The sequence below is a fragment of the Paroedura picta genome, chromosome 4, assembly GCF_049243985.1.
Source record: "Paroedura picta isolate Pp20150507F chromosome 4, Ppicta_v3.0, whole genome shotgun sequence".
Lineage (NCBI taxonomy): Eukaryota > Metazoa > Chordata > Lepidosauria > Squamata > Gekkonidae > Paroedura > Paroedura picta.
Genome location: NC_135372.1, coordinates 114643575 through 114660966, shown reverse-complemented (window position 1 = coordinate 114660966; position 17392 = coordinate 114643575). Strand labels below are relative to the sequence as shown.

The following is a 17392-nucleotide window of genomic DNA, read 5'->3' as shown; positions in this document are numbered from 1 at the left end:
GAATGCAAACAAGATCAATGACTTGGATCCCACCTAAAATTTCCAGTAATGAAAGGGGAAGCAACTTCCACTAATTCCACCATCTCACTGTAGACCAACTCTTCCCTCATTCTGGGGCATCCCTGTTCCCCTGGAGCACCATTTCAGGGTTCATTTGGGGTTGCAGCAGGAAAGTCAACTAAGTGCCATTTCCCTTTTGTCAGCAGAGATTTACCATGAGATCCAAATCAACCGGACTCACAAGCAGCCATATTTACTTTCTATAGTTCAGTGCAGTGATGAAGGCAATCAATTCAGAAGTTCTTCGTCCAAATATTTATTTTTACAGGTTTATGCTGCCATTCCCTGAGGGCTCAGGGTGGCTCACAACATACCCCTATAATAAAATAAATATTAAAACATTTAAATATTAAAATGCAGGTCTACATTTTAAATCCAGACAAAGTGCGTTGATGTTTTGACATATGGTGTGCAGATGTTGTTGCCTATGTAGGGAAGCCAATCTATTGGTGTTATTCTGTGGGCCTCATCCATGGGCCTGGTGGAACAGCTCTCTTTTGCAGCCCTACAGAACTGTTTTAAGCCAGTTTCGTGTAGTGGTTAGGAGTGCCGACTTCTAATCTGGCAAACTGGGGTTGATTCCCTGCTCCTCCACATGCAGCTAGCTGGGCTCACCACAGTGCTGATAAAGCTAAATGTTTAAAAGTCTGACATTCAAGCTTTGCCTAGCCAACAGAAGTATCTTTTGTTCTTGAGAATCTATCTTCCACCAACTAACCTCAGATACTCTGAACCCGAGAACACATCCTCTGGTTCTATATTCAGGTATGGCTCCTCTCAGCTTCACTATGGCCACAATAAAAGCTGTATTTGTAAGGATGAAGCCAACAGTCTCCTGCTCTCTCTCTCTCTGAAACCATCTTTCATATCCTTCAATAAAGATTTTGTTTTTTTGTTTAAATCACAATTTTCATGGTCTGGCATCACTGAACTCTTTTCAAAACTTATTCAGTATTGTGGAACTGCCCAAGATCTCTTGTATTTAATTACCATTTACTGAGATGACTGTTCGCTGAACTTTGGAAATTCTAATTTTTAAAAGCAGATTTGCTTATCATCATTTGCTACAGTGACAAGAAAAACCATCTGTTGTGAGATTCGTGGATTGATCTCTGATTAAATATCAAAATTAATTTTATTGCTATACATTAGCTATGGATATTTCTGATGTTCCCCCTGATTTGTGTGTGGGGGGGGAGGAGGGGGTTTGGCTCAATTTCCAGGTTTTATTGCTATTTCTTTTCCAACCAATTACTTGCATTTTTGAAATTCCATGTACCTACAGTTTAATGTCGTCTTATAGTGTGTCAGGACATACATGTGGAAAGAGACTCTGGCATGTACAGGGCTGCATCCAATAGTTTCTTCCTTCTAAGTGAGGCATCTTCTGTTGGACAAAGGGGTCCTCCTAAGGACAACCAGGAATCCTACAATGAAAAGACACTTTCTCTATCCTTCTTCAAATGGAATTAGGTCCATAGCCAGACATTTTACAGAGAAGGAGCATAAGGTCTCCCCCATCATCTCAAACTCTGGGATTCATAGAGCAGGGCCTGCTGTTATGGTGGTGGGCCAGTGCGATCAAGAAGTAGGACATACTAAGGTCTCGTTGAATAACAGTATTAATAGTAGTACTTCCACATACCTCTAGGTATTGCACTGTACAGTGTTTGTGAATTTGCGTGGTTACAATTACACTTCTTGGAAGAGATGAGGTCGACCCAAACCATCGCTTCCAATTGGCCACCAAGCCCCTCCCCTCCTACTATGACTGACACTAATCTGCCTAACCCACTAGGTCCCAGTAACAGTTGAGCTGAGGCTCTTGCAATTCCACCATTATCTAATGTTATTGTTGTGATCATGTTATTACTGTTATCACCTGTTACCATATGTTATCTGTATTTTTTCCTGTTCCCTGTAAACCGCCCTGAGCCTTTGGGGAGGGTGGTATATAAATACAATAATAAATAAAAATAATAAAAATATTTGCCAGCCCCCAAAATAAGAAATAATTATCTCAATGCAAAATGTAGTTTAGCTGACACTTCCAGTTTGTTACCTCACATCTCCAATTTTCAAGCCTAGTAGTTAGCATGCAGAACTTTTTTATAAACATGTATGAGTCTTTTGTTGATTTAATTAATGGAGCTACAGTATCTCTTGTGTTGTAGGTCATAAGGTCGTGGTGGGGTAAGATTCAAAACTGTTTCAGGAAGCTAAGGGGATGGGATAGTCAATCATCAGTGCTCTCATTACTAAAATGGGAGACGTTATACCTGCCTGCAAATCGTGCTCTCCAATGTGGGAATTATCTCCCTATTCCAGGTAGGTGGATGTGTATGGTTATCAATATCATATATGTGCAAAGTATTTGCTGTCTCAGCATTGCTTTAGGATGCTTAGGGCTAATCCTGCATTGAGCAGGGGGTTGGACTAGATGGCCTGTATGGCCCCTTCCAACTCTATGATTCTATGATTCAGAATAGTCTGGATTTATTCAGATCCTCCAAAAGGCCTTGTTTTTCCATAATGAGAAGCGATGGGGCTCTGAATACAACGTTCATCATCCTTTTGGCCCTTTGCAACAAAGTACTTCTTTTTCTGCCCAAGGTGGTTCTACTGTGTAAACCTACCTGAGTACTATGCCTCTTCTTGAAAGTCAGCATGGTGTGGTGGAAAACAGTGGTGGACTCTAACCTGGAGAACTTTTGTTTCTCTAATATTACAACAACTTATCTATATATGTTTTCTTGGAGGGGGGTTACCTCCCCACCCCACACACACACCCCTGTTCCTTTTTATTTGCCTTTTCCACATGGCATTTAGATCTTGATTTTTCACAACAAGGATCCTTTTGTCTTTTCGTGGTTGTCATTTTCTTACACACCCTAAGAATAGGGTGGGTGACAAACTAACAAAAGAATTAAAATTCCAAAGAGTATAGATTGTATTTGAGTTATTAGCAGCTAATTCTATAAACTGGGTGTAACCACTCACTTCCTTTGGCTTGGGGGATGCAGCAGTAGCAACTCTGTTAATAACAAGCAAATAGTTATTTCTGCACAAGTACTGTAATTTCAAAACTGGCAGGCAAATGAAAGCGGGGCATTCGTCCTTACTTATCAACTGACACTCTAAATATTTGTATTTGAACATTTTCATACAGGCATGTTACATGGTATATGATATTTGTTCCTGACTGGATGACATTTACCACCCTATCTAATTCTCATCTGCTGTTCAGAATTATTTGTAAGTATATTGACAGACAAATACAAACAGGCTCTTATTTGGCCCTGACAGAATCCTGGAGAAGGTAACAGCAGAGCTGCAAATAAACTTGGGAGGGGGTGAGGTGGGGGAAGAGCTGTCATTATTAATAGTAACAATTAAGATCTAAGCATTCACTCATTTTAATTCATTACATTTTTGCATTCTTTGGATTTGTGTGAAAGAATAACCCCTGAGTAGAGCAGCAGCTCTGTGAGGCTTGCTAGTTTTGTATTCACAGGAGGATGGGGGGGGGGGGAGAACGGGACTGAGAGCACACTTGAATCAAGAATGTGAAGGGATGCAGAAATCTTTAGATTTGCATATACAATATTGAGATCATGAGAATGTCAAATTTAAATGCAAAATTCACATGTCTCATGAATAAGTCATGAATGGTGGCAAGACTGATTTATTCTTTTCTTTCCAATTGTCATCATTCTCTCCATCTTCCCCTCCCCACACATACACTCCTTGAATAGCCCCTAATCTGCAAAACAGGCAATTTCTCCTTTCCTTCCACAGGAAATGCATTGATAGATGTGACTCTGTGGGAAACCATGGCTTGCTCCAGTGCTTAAAGATATGTGTATATATGTGTATTGTTTAGCCTTGGTTAGAGAAGTAAAGAAGCATAATTTCCTCCCTCCCCCCCCCCCCCTCCAAGATATCTCAATGCCATAGCAACAGCTTCCATCCTACTTCACATTGGAGGACACAACAACACTTGGAAAAGGTTAGCTGGGGGTTGTCATCAGGTGGGGCAACCATATCAGATCATGACTTTCCATACACTTTTATGTTTGCCCATCCCCAAATGATTGGAAATAGCCCTGCAAGTTTGTGGTCTGAGATCCTCCCAAGAGTGGAATGTTTCCTCAGGTTAACAAAACAACAACAAGGTCACCCTAGAAAACAGAGAGGAGGAGCGGTGAAAAATTAATACAATTTATTTATTTAAATGTTAAGGCCTTATTTGTTAAAGCAGATGCAGATTGATACTAAAAACGTTAAAACAAACAACAATGTATTCAGACAATCAGGGATCTAAAATAACTGAAATAATTAGGAAGCCAAAAGTCAGAACAGTGGAAGTCACTCAGAATGATGATTCTTTTCAGTGTCATGATCTTTATTAACTGGTGCTATTAATGAATGCTTCTAAACCACCTGTTGCCTGGTCACCTATGTGGAGTAAGAATCAAATAAATTGCACAGGCAATTTAAATGAGGCTTAGTCCAAGTTAATGCAGGTGAGAATACAGCTTTAAAGTAAAATGTAAGCTTGACTGTGGAGGTTCCACTTATAGAGCAAATAAAACAATTGAAAGGAAATTACATAAAATTGTTCACTAGTGAAATTTCTCCTCAAGGTTTTGTGCATGGAAATGATTATAGAGCCCAGGCATTGTATGCAGAAAGTTCTGGGAAGTTTCAGCTGTAAGATCTCAGCAAGCATTAGCAAAGACTTTTACTTGCCCAAGTCCCTTGAGTCATGCCTCATTGGAATATAAAATATCGAGCAAGGTGGACCGATGGACTGAGCTGCTTTAAGGCTACTTCATATGTTCTTCTTCCTCTGAATACTATCAAATTTCTTTAAAGAAATATGCACAGCAAGTTTGGAGTTCCTGCTGAGGCAAAACATCTGAAGGATTGTACAAGAAGCTAAAGAGTTCTTATAAGATTAGCAGCATTTCTTTGGGGGTTTCATGCACTGCTATAAACCAGCAATAAGCTCTGCAGTGTGATCCTATATCATAAAACATGTCAGACAGAGAACTGGAAAATAGCAAGATAATAGAGAACAGCAGAATACATTCGAGCTGATACTAGAAAGCCTGCCAGAACAAACTTAAATGCCTACCTAAATACCTGCAAGGTAGGTTTAGCTAGGAAGCTCATTACCCAGATCTATGATGACTATTCAGCGGGACCCAGATTGAGCAAATGGAATGCAATGCAGAACCTCCTTGGGTGATCACATTTGGTGGAGGTAGATAGGTAGGTAGATAGATATTTTCTATCTATCTGGGTTCTATCATATTATTTCAATCCCACATTAACTGCAAGAAGCTCATGGAATACAAACCAGTTTGGTTAGGCAGGATTGTCCAAGAGTAAATTGTAACAGTCCCTGCATCAACTCAGAAACCTCATGGCAGAACAGGGGTTTGAAACCAGGCCTTCCCAGTCATAATGAAACATTCTAACTGACATCATACTGGACCTTGTTATTAAAAGAAGTTAATTATTCTTCTTATTGGGTTCGCAGTTTTGTTCCCTTACTATAGTCCTCTGTTCTACATGGCGCATTGTGAACTCAACCAGAAGATCTGCTCCTGTGTACTCCTTCCATTTGGATCCAACCATTTGATATAGATCAGGGGTAGTCAACCTGCGGTCCTCCAGATGTTCATGGACTACAAGTCCCATGAGCCCATGCCAGAAAATACTGGCAGGGGCTCATGGGAATTGTAGTCCATGGACATCTGGAGGACCACAGGTTGACTACCCCTGATATAGATGACAATCTCCTGTTCTCAGACTGTTGCTATTTATTATGGCTGGCTGGACATAGAATCTGCTTCTGCATCCTGACTGAAATGAACTAAAAAGGAAAAAAAATTCAATGAGCCAAAATAATTAGGCCTTCTGAGACCATATCACAAAACATTCTGTATTAACCAAGTTACTACTTAATACTAGCCATAATAAGAATAATCTTCAATATCAGCAATTAATTAAAAATGAATAATCTTCAAGAGCCAATTATTTTTTGAAAACTCACCCTATAGCAGAGAGAACACTATTTCTCATAACCTGATTCATTTTAGAATGGCAATCTGTGTTTTGGTGAAGACACCATTTTCCTCGAATAAGGAGCTAGAGACTGTCAATCTACTTTCCATAACTTTGAATGTGCAAAATGTTTAAGAGACATAAGAATGTAGGAGAAGCCCTCTCGGAACAACAGTCTGCATAGTCAGGAATCCTGCCAGTGAACAGGTCAGCCAGATGCACCCAAGAAGACCACAAGCAGGACATGAATGCAATAGCCCCTTCTCACTTTGCCTCTAGGCTCTCTAGTCATTGTGGCTCATAGCAATTAATAGTCCTGTCTACGATGACCGTGTCCAATACTCCTTTAAAGACATTTGAACAAGTGCCGTCACTATATCATGTGGGAATGAGTTCTACAAGTATAGATCTGTGGGGAAATGCTTCTATTTGCTTTTTCTAGTTATTTATTACATAGCCCTTTCTGATTTTGATATTTTTTACTAACATTTGCAGATTATACTGATAAAGTTTAATTTTCACATGAGTGTCAAGCTGCTACAGTTGTTGATTAGTGGTTATTTTTACATTTTTAATTTGGAAATAAATTCTTATGTTACGAGTACTGTACAATACCAAACTCAAAAGGAACATTATACAATACAAATGTTTATGACTTCTTAGCTTATCCTTTTGGCACAATCCTGAGCAGGCCCCATTCAAACAAATGGGACCTATAGCAGAGAATTCCTGTACAGGTCCCATCCAGTGGGGCTTGCGCTGGATTTTTTGCTAACCATGCTCTGCAAAACAAATGATGAAAGTAGGGATGTCAGCCTCCATGTGAGACCTGTGGATTCCCTAGAATTATTGCTCATCTCCAGATGACAGTGATCTCTTACTCTGGAGAAAATAGATCCTTAGGAAGGTGAACTCTATGGCACTGTACCTCATTAAGGTACCTGTCCTCCCCAGGCTCCACCCCCAAATCTCCAGGAGTATCCCAGACTAGAACCAGCTTGGTGTAGTGGTTAGGAGCACAGATTTCTAATCTGGCAAACTGGGTTTGATTCTGCGCTCCCCCACATGCAACTAGATGGGCGACCTTGGGCTCACCACATTTATTTATTATATTTATATACCGCCCTCCCCAGAGGCTCAGGGCGGTTTACATATGAACAAGGATCAATACATAAAACGGTCTATAAAAATAATAATAATAATAATAACTAATAGTTGTAACCATATAACAATGTAACAGTATAAACAATATAAACAATACAACAGTGCAACAATACAAACAGGTCCAGAGCATATTGGTGGAATTCTGAGGGGGGGCGGGGGAGAGCAGAGGCCCTTCGGTTGCTGTTAATTACGTCTGGTCTCAGCCAAATGACTGGCAGAAGAGCTCTTTTTTGCAGGCCCTGCGGAACTGTTTAAGCGCTGTCAGGGCCCTGATCTCCTCCGGGAGCTCATTCCACCAGGTGGGGGCCAGAACAAAGAATGCTCTGGCCCTGGTCAAGACCAGACAGACTTCTTTAGGGCAAGGGATCCTTAGCTGGTTGGTGGCGGTGGAGCGCAGAGCTCTTTTGGGGGCGTAGACGGGGAGGCGATCCCTCAGGTACACTGGGCCCTGACCACGTATGGCTTTGAACGTAATTACCAGAACCTTTAGCCTGATCCGGAATTCAACTGGCAACCATTGCAGCTGGTGGAGAATAGGCAGTATGTGAGACCTCCACGGTGTTGCCATGAGGATCCTGGCTGCTGCATTTTGAACTAGTTGTAGTTTCCGGGTCAGGGCTAAGGGCAGGCCTGTGTAGAGCGAGTTACAAAAGTCCAGTCTAGAGGGGACCGTTGCATGGATAACTGTGGCTTGGTGGAGATGGTAGAATGCCAGCTGCGCTACCTTTGTGATCTGGGCTTCCATTGTGAGGGAAGCGTCCAGAATCACGCCTAGATTCCTGGCGGAGTGATCCGTAGAGAGCTGCACACCATCCAGGGCAGGCAGACGCGCTTCCTCACATGGGCCCTTCCTACGCAGCCACAGGACCTTCGTCTTTGAAGGATTGAGCTTCACTGATAAAGCTGTTCTGACCGAGCAGCAATAGCAGGGCTCTCTCAGCCTCACCTCCCTCACAGGGTGTCTGTTGTGGGGAGAGGAAAGGGAAGCCGATTGTAAGCCACTTTGAGACTCCTGGTAGAGAAAAGCAGCATAAAAGAACTAACTCTTCTTTTTCTCCTTCTTCTTCTTCTAGATCTGGCCACTATCCCTCCCCATCCCTCAGTAGGAGTCAAGGGGGCCCTGGCAGGACCAGATGAAGCCAGGAATGAACGTTTATACTCTTTAGTTCTCTTTCAATCAAATACCATCCAAAACCTTCACGTTTCCATTTCAATTAGTATCCAGACTTGTTCATATGATGCAACTGTACTCAGTTTTTTCATATCTAGACCTAGCAGGTGTGTATACATTTAATTTTTGCTATCACAGCCACTCTTGGAAATGTTCTAATTGGGAACCAAAGCTTATGCCTACTGTAGCTAGTGAAAGTGAATTTATGGCTTTAGATGTATTATCAGCATTCAGGTTCCTCATACTGGTTCACTGAAGCCCAGTAGAAGTCATTACTTGTGGGTGAACAGTTTACTGTGCGGTAGGGTTTGCTACCATATTGTTGCTTGGACATCTATATCACTATACAATCTAGCTATAATTTTTGCAGCATGCTCTTGTATATTTCAAAGTTTCCTCAAGGGGGAAGATGGTCACCTTTATCACCAACTGGTAACTGCTAAAACTGAGTGAGGAAAACATTTCTCTGAGCTCTGGGGCATTGTGCCAAATTTCTCTTTGCTTCTTTTTCTTCATAATAGTTGGATGTCAAAATCAATAGCAAAATGTTCATGTACCACAGAGGAAAGTACCCACAGATTTCAGAAGTACTCCCCAGCACCACCACCACTGTGATGACCACCACCACCATTATATTCACCTATATATTGACATCTCTGATATCATGTTTGTTGAAAGGAAGGGTGGCCAAACTGTGACTCTGTTGTAGGGTGAAGGGTTGGGTGGCTCTGTATCTACTTTCTGCTTCATTTCAAGTGTAATGCATGAAGTGAACCTTTTGAAGGGATTTTTCTCTTCAGTATATATATTTTTTTAGATTTCATGGAGGCAATGTGATGTCTACACGCTCATGTGCATAAAATGGAAGAACCTTTAAAAATCCACTTTGAGCAAGTAATGTACATAGTGGATTTATATGAATAATTTACATTATACATATTAGGAGGCTGTTTTAGCCTCTCATTCAGCCATCTACTTCTGTAAAAAGAACTGGGAAATAGCAACATAACACTGCAGAAAAGCATGGAGGGACAGAAGGTACTAAAGAGGGGTGAGCAAGACCAAGTGCATTGTCTTCATTGCATCGTTTTAACACACATTTAAGAAGCAGGCGGATTTTTTCCTGCTTCACAGATTTGACTGCCAATGTGATATAGTAGTTAGAGTGTTGGATTGGGATCTGGGAGCTCCAGGTTCAAATCCCCACTCTGTCATGGAAGCTTGCTGGGTGACCTTGGGCCAGTCACATGCTCTCAGCCTAACCTATATGAAGGAGGTGGTGAGCTCCTCATCACTGGCTTTCTTTAAACAGTGGCTGGACAGATACTTATCAGGGCTGCTTTAGGCTGATCCTGCAATGAGCTGGGGGTTGGACTAGATGGCCTGTATGGCCCCTTCCAATTCTAGGATTCTATGAAAAGAGGACAATGTAAGCTGCTTGGATTCCCATTGGGTTATAATGGAAGGAACTAAGTAAATTTCCTTTCATGATTAATTGGCCATCTGTATTCATTCACAGCATAGAGGCCACAGAGAGCTGTCCTGATTTGTAATGTCTCTGCGGTGGGTAAAAATTTCAATAGAACATTGAGGCACTTCACACTTCAATTTTCCTGGAGCATATTCAGACTTTGCATTCAAATGCTAAAAACAAACCGGAGTTTTATTTTTGATAGGCAGGTTTATTGCATGGTCAGGTTTACATACTGTCTCCTTCCTTCCTTCCTTCCTTCCTTCCTTCCTTCCTTCCTTCCTTCCTTCCTTCCTTCCTTCCTTCCTGCCTTCCTTCCTTCCTTCCTTCCTGCCTGCCTGCTGCCTGCCTGCCTGCCTGCCTTCCTTCCTTTTGCACACAGCACAAAAACTGAAGATAGGAGCATTCCGTCTAATTCCAGTGAGCTTTGGCATCTGAATGAAGATGCCTACACAAACTGAGGTCAGTTTGATGCCCAAAGGAGAGCAAATGGGGTGTAAAAATTATAATACTGGATTTCAGCCAGGGAGACTGGGCTCAAATTCCTCATGCCATAAAACCTACTGAACCAGTTGTGCTCTCTCAGCCAAACCTACTTTACAAAGTTGTTGTGGGGATAAAATGGAGGAGGGGAGAACTTTGTACAGCATCTTAAGTGAAAGGGTGGGATAAAAATGCACCAAATAAATAAATAAATAGGATCAAATCATAGCAGATCATGATTACTGGGAATGAAACAAGAAGCCTGTCTCCTTTCTTTATCCTTAGCATTCTGTTAGAGAAAAAGAAGAGGAGATGGCTTTTATTACCTGAAGGAGTCTCAAAGAGGCTTATGATTACCTACCCTTCCTCTCCCCACAACAGGCACCCTGTGAGGTAGGTGAGAGTGAGAGCTCTGAAAGAACTGTGACTGGCCCAAGGTCACCCACCTGGCTGCATGTGGAGGAGTGGGGAATCAAACCCGGTTCTCCAGATGAGAGGCCGCCACTCTTAACTACTACCTCAAGCTGGCTCTCTTATGAGCACAACCGTAAACAAAGTGAGTGCCTGTTAGGCCCATTATGCATGGCCGCCGAACTGGCGATTTCGGGTCACATGGAAAACGCGGAGGGGGAAGACGCGATGCACACCGGTTATGCACGGGACGGGGCGCAATGGCGGCAAAACCCAGAGTAACCGATTATGCACGCGGCGATCCGGGCGCCACTTCTGGTTGCGCCCCGGTCACCCGGAAGCTGCGCTTTCTTCCGCGTTTCGCTAACGTGGCTTTTTCGGAGGCATGCACCGAAGCTGCGGCCGGTTGCAGCCAGCACCATGCGTTATCCGTGATTTTAGTCGCCGCCATTCCACCCCGAATGTGCATTATTCCCCCCGTGCATAATGGGTCTTTCAGAAGCATACTAATCTGTTGAAGTCAATTGACTTAAAAGAGTGTATCTCTGCTTAGAGTAGCACTGATAGGAATCTAATCTATTAAATCATTAAACTATAAGGATATTTCTGCAAACATTTAAACATGTTGGGGGTCATTCCTGACCTGCACCAGATACTGTTTCCCGTTTGACCGATAAAAATGGTATGATTTTTATTTATATTATATAATAGTTGAAATTGTTCTTTTTAAAAAATGGAATGTATATTCATAATGTATGACACAAACAAATTTTGGCTTGTTCATGACGTTTTATACATGTGAGTACAAGCATGTTTTTTGTCATGTTGGTTACATACTACAGAAAACTGTTGCAAGCAGCAACTTCTTGACACATAACAAAAATGGGAAAAGAGTGAAAGAAAACCATGCGTCCTTATCGTATAAAAAATAGAACAATCCACAAAGCAAGTAAGCTGTAAAAATCCTCGCACTAGCAACCTGCAAACATGAGCTTATATAACTTTTTATGCAATTAAGCTATCTTTCAAAGTCTGCATTAGGTTTCTTTTCCTAGAGGTAGATGGGGCTGATTGATTGTGTAAGATTAATTTATTATGTAAAAATAAAAATAAAACAATACTGCCATTTACAGGAAGCTTTGTTGTAACTTCTCTTGAAGTTTGCCATTTTGTTTTTAAAAATCTTATCTGTCTTTCGTAGTTCCGAGCTCTTCTGCATTTGGAAAAAAAATGTTATCAATCCTATTTTAAAAGGATAAAAGGAAAAGTTCTCCGGGGTAAAAGGAGAACTAGGAAGATAACAGATTCTTGAGTCTGATAATACTGGAGAGTTTTTTTTTTTTTTAAAGATTGGCTTTGAAGTGAAAAATTAAGCAAACCTTGGAAAGACATTTTGAGTAATCTAGTAATAAAATCATTTAAACCAAACATTTAGTAGGGGGTTTTTTCTTGGACATATCTATTGTATTTATGTCTATTTAACATTCCATGAATTGAGAGTCTGGGATCATTCTCGAAGTAATCTGAGGACTGAAATATGTAATGTGTGGAGATCTGTGACACAAACTCCCAGCACATTTTTAATGTTAAAAAGTAGCCGCAGGAAAATAGAGATTTGTGTCATGGGTGGAGTAAGGATATGCTGGTCTTTTTTCTCTACTAGGAAGGGTGACCAGCACTGGCTTGGGAATACCTGGAGAATTTGGGGGGAGACTCTGGAGATGGTGGGATTTGGGAACAGGAGAGGCCTCAGCAGGGTACAATACCATAGAGTTCACTCCCCAAAGCAGCCATTTTCTCTATGGAAACTGATCTCTGTAGTTTGGAGACTTAATACCAGGAGACTTCCAGTTCCAATGGAGTCTCGCAACCCTACTACTAGGCCCAATAGTGGGTCATTAATTCACACATATACACCAGGACACCTATCCAAAGCTGTGACTGCTTTTTAACATGAGGACATATAATCAGCAGATCTGACCAGGGATCCTGCTGAGTTCAGCCTCAGCCAGTTTTAGAACAGACAGTTAGGTTCTCATAGTCTCACTGAAAGTTAACCTGAAAAAAGTATTTTTATTGCTACATATAAAATGTCCAGATTTTGATATTTTAAATTTCAGTGTTTAGCTGTTTCTAAGATTTACCATATGAATTTTTTTTTTTAAAAAAGAGACATGGCCAGGAGCAAAGCCAGAAGTTAAAACAGAACTGAATTAAACTGATTAGTAGATCCTTTGTGTGCTCCTGATCTGGTTGAAGGGTCAAAACTAGCAGGTCAAAAGGTATACAACTGTAAGATACTATGCCTGATTCTGACCCAACATTTTATCCTGTTTCCCTTGCATATGTACTTTGTAAAAATTTCCCCTCCCCACTAATTATCAGATTAACTGTCATTGTTTTTCTTTCAATATCCAGGACTTAAAAAAATTTAACTGATGAAATGTCCATGAGTGCAGATAGGATGTACCTGGAGGAAGGGCACCTACTAGAGTTGCCATCCTCCAGATGTGGCCTGGAGTTCTCCTGGAATTACAAGTGATTAGCAGTTTTGGAGGGCAAACTCAATGGAATAACTCACCCCCCTTCCCATAATCTGCCCTACCTAGGCTATACTATGCCCCTAAATCTCCAGGAATTTCCCTAAACCAGAATTGGCCACCCAAGCACATATTATGTTTGGCCTGTGAAAGGGCAGTTTAAGCAGCCTGGCGAGACAATCTCTGCTTGTATCAAACTCACAGCAACTATGACACATGAGGACAGTTAGGGCCCAGGCACCATTTATGGTAGGCCAAGTATAAACTTGTCACATACATCTTCCTGCTTGTACACAGATGAATTCTCCCAGATATAAAACCTCAAAAATTATGAAATAAAAAAAATCCATTATATTTCTGAAGGAAGATAAACAGGTCATCTCACACCATAGGTCTCTTAGGACTCGTGGCCCTTCTTTTCCTGAGCTGGGGAACCTAATTTAGGATTGCCAGGCAACCAACAAGAAGTATCAGGGCAGTGAAATGTTTTAGCCCACTTTTCTCCCACTTTGGGGTCTCCAAGCAGCTTACAAATGTACATAAAATTAAATGCAATTTATATGAGACATACAGCTCCCATATAGTCTTGAAGCAAGATTCTATTATGCTTCATGCAGAGCCACAGCTGTGAACCACAAAGAGCCAGAAGCACTTCATACATATATTCCTACATCTCAGGTGGCTTTTGTTTGAGTCAGCGAGTGAAACCTAGTTTTGTGCTTAAACAAGCACTTTTGCAGCACTCCTCAGAGTCTATGGCTCGCCCTCTCCTGCTGCAGCAGCCAAGCTTCAAATGGTTGGCAGTCCACCTTGGAGCCAGCATAGGCTATATGGGAAGCGGCAGGCTCTCCCACCATGCTACAAGTTCTAGTGTAGGTTCTAGTGTACAAAGTAGGTTTCTTACTGTACAAAGTAGATGACAAAGAGAGGAGAACACTTTAGGTGAACGGCTGACTTCAAAATGGTTGTCATTAAAAGTTCACTTCTTGGACCAGGGCCTAGTCTGCACACAATAGATAATGCACTTTCAATGCACTTTAGAAGTATATTTTCCTTAAGGTGACCAGATTGTCCCACTTTTGAAGTGACATCTGGGGATACCTGGCAAATTGTACTTATGTTGAAAGTAAAAATATATATATTACAATACTATTTCTGCATTCTATGTGTTCTATGAAACTTTTTGTTGCTCCATATAGACCAAATTTTTAATCAAGAACCCCCCCCCCCCCCGGTCAATGGTGTCCCACTTTAACAATGTTAAAATCTGGTCACCTTAATTTTCCTGTTCTGCACAGGAAAATCCAGCTGCCAAAGCACATTGAAAGTGCATTATCCTGTCTGTGCGGAATGGGCCCTGGGTCCTTAACAAAGGACTAATGGAAACAAGATGGGCAAGAACCTCATGAGGACTGGGAAGACGAGAAGAGCTTCTGGTTCCATTGTTATTGCTATTTAAAACTGGACAGGGGCAGAATTGAGAACAAAAAGGGCCTTGGCAATGCCTTGTCATCCGTTGCCCAGAATGAACTGGGTCAGCCCATTTGGGACCAATGCAGGATGCAGTTATTATTTATTTTTATGTTTGTTTATGTTTCAATTTATTTACTGCCACTCCCATAAAGAACATTCAAATGTTCATTTAAAATAAATAAATAATTAAATTGTATTTTGTTAATGACTGTCCCCATGGAGGGGAGGGGGGCAAGGAATGCAATCTAAAACCGGCAGAAGCGATATTCATCACAGCATCGCTGGTGTAAGAACCTACCCTGAAGATCTGGAGCTGGACTGAATTTTCCACAAATTTCCCTGCCTCCCTCTGGAGCCCACTGGATCTCCATGCAATACCACTCTGTCCTGAATCGAGTTGCCAGCTCAGCACTGCCAACCAGTGGGAGGGGGGGGGGGGATATGTAAATTGCTGTTACTTCAGTGGCACCATGTCCCAGAAGGGGTGCAGTTGCAGAAGCGGCCACAGGGGGCTACGTTGTCAGCCTGTGGCAGGAGCTCCAGCAGCCTTATACCTGGGGTACAGGGAACCTGAGGAACAGTAGAAAGGGGAGATGGTGGGGAGCTGTCCATTTATTCTGGATCCACCCCACTATTCGGAAGCTTTAAAAAAATATATTGGGGGTATTTCTCCTGTGGCCTTTCTTCAAGGAGCTTGGGTGGCATACACCTCTCTTCCATTTTATCTTTACAACAGCCCAGTGAAGCAGGTTAGACTCGAGGATTGCCAGCCCTCAGTAGGCAACCCTGGGAGAAATTTGGAGTGGAGCCTAAAGAAACTGATGCTGTGTGATGGAATTTCTCCCTTCCCATTTTTATTTTTGCTGCTGCATTAAGCAGAAGGGGCCTGGTGGCCACAGAGGGCAACCTGGTCCCTTTCTTAAGCTAAGAAAGAGCAACTGTCCGAAGATTGTTCATGAGGCATCATGGCAAGTAAGGATTTGAAGAACTTCTACTATAATTACTGTATCTGTGGGCAGAACCAGTGTTTTGCCTTGTTTTCTCACAAGACTTCCACCTGACAAAACAAAACCTGCTTACAAATTGATCTACTGTTTACTGCAGCAGGCACTTTGCAAACTGGGAAGGTATTCACCCACCATGCATATGTGTACATTTTGGGCAACACTGGACAAAGTGCAGAAGCTCTGAAAGCCAACTTTCATGATTCTGACAAATGAGAATAATGTTCTTCTCCCACAGTCCACAGAGCTTTATCAGAGATTTCACTTGTCCTTTGTTAAAAGGATAAAACATCAGGTCACATTATTTCCTCTGGTTTGAGAATCTGTCTGGCTTTTTGCTCTCGGCCCACATAAATCTGGCCTTCCTGGTTTCTCTTATTTTAATGGACCTGATGTCGAGGATTTAAAGATTACCTTCAAGCACTGGCCAGCTCCTGCTGGCCTTGATATTTGGCACTCATCATTTATGAAAGTTTCTTTTTGCTTTCTAGGCATGGTTTTAACCCACAAACAATCTCTCATGGCTTTTGAGATGATGCCAGTCAGTGTAACATCTGCTGAGGTAACATTTTTGCATTTCAGAAAAAAACGTATATGCCAAAGGACATCTAATTAACATCCATACTAGCAGCATTATGTTCATTGCTTCTAAGGCCATGGGGCAGACTGAGAATTGGAGAGTTCGCTGCAAAGACCAGAACTACAGGGTCAAGGACCTGCTGAGTCCAGAAGGGTCTGTAGTCCAGTGAAGGACCCATTATACACGGGGGGAATAACACACATTCGGGGTGGAATGGCAGCGACTAAAATCACCGATAACGCACAGAGTCGGCTGCAACTGGCCGCAGCTTCGGTGCATGCCGCCGAAAAAGCCGCGTTAGCGAAACGCGGAAGAAAGCACAGTTTTCGGGTGACCGGGGCAACCAGAAGCGGCGCCGGGATCGCCGCATGCATAATCGGTTACTCTGGGTTTTGCCGCCGTCGCACCCCGTCCCGTGCATAACCGGTTTGCTTTGCGTCTTCCCCCTCCGCGTTTTCCATGTGACCCAAAATCGCCGTTTCGGCGGCCGTGCATAATGGGCCAAGGTGGGAGAAGCGAGGGGAGGAAACAACTTATAGGGCTGTTTGACACAGGAAGGCCTTGAAACGGAAAACAAAGAGTGCCAGGGAGTCTTTAGGCCTATTCCGCACACATAGGATAATGCACTTTCAATGCAGCTGGATTTTGCTTTGGAAGCTGGATTTTCCTGTGCAGAACAGGAAAATCTACTTTGAAAGTGCATTGAATGTGCATTATCTATTGTGTGCAGAATGGGCCCTACTCTTGCCTCTAAGGTTGTTAGGTCTCTGCTGAGCATCAGCACAGGATGGGGAGGGGGTAGCACTGTATGATCCAGATTGAGAAATTCCTGGAGATTTGGGAGTGAGCCACCTCAGTGGAGTAACAGCAGACATAGAATCCAACTTCCAAAGCATCCATTTACTCCAGGGGACTGGTCTCTATATTCTGAAGATGAACTATAATTCCAGGGTATACCCA

General features: G+C 42.2%; 1 long non-coding RNA gene across 6 annotated transcripts in view; it reads left to right on the top strand.

Moving 5' to 3' along the window:
• Nucleotides 1-12853, top strand: part of LOC143836235 (uncharacterized) — a 29890-nt gene extending 17037 nt beyond the window's left edge. For 5 of the 6 annotated variants that reach the window (XR_013230557.1, XR_013230555.1, XR_013230554.1 and 2 more), the window contains 3 exons: nt 2235-2388; nt 3230-3315; nt 8373-12853. This is a non-coding gene — a long non-coding RNA (uncharacterized LOC143836235). The remainder of the gene's footprint in view (nt 1-2234; nt 2389-3229; nt 3316-8372) is intronic. The other variant, XR_013230556.1, reaches the window with a different exon arrangement.
• Nucleotides 12854-17392: the final 4539 nt, after the last annotated feature.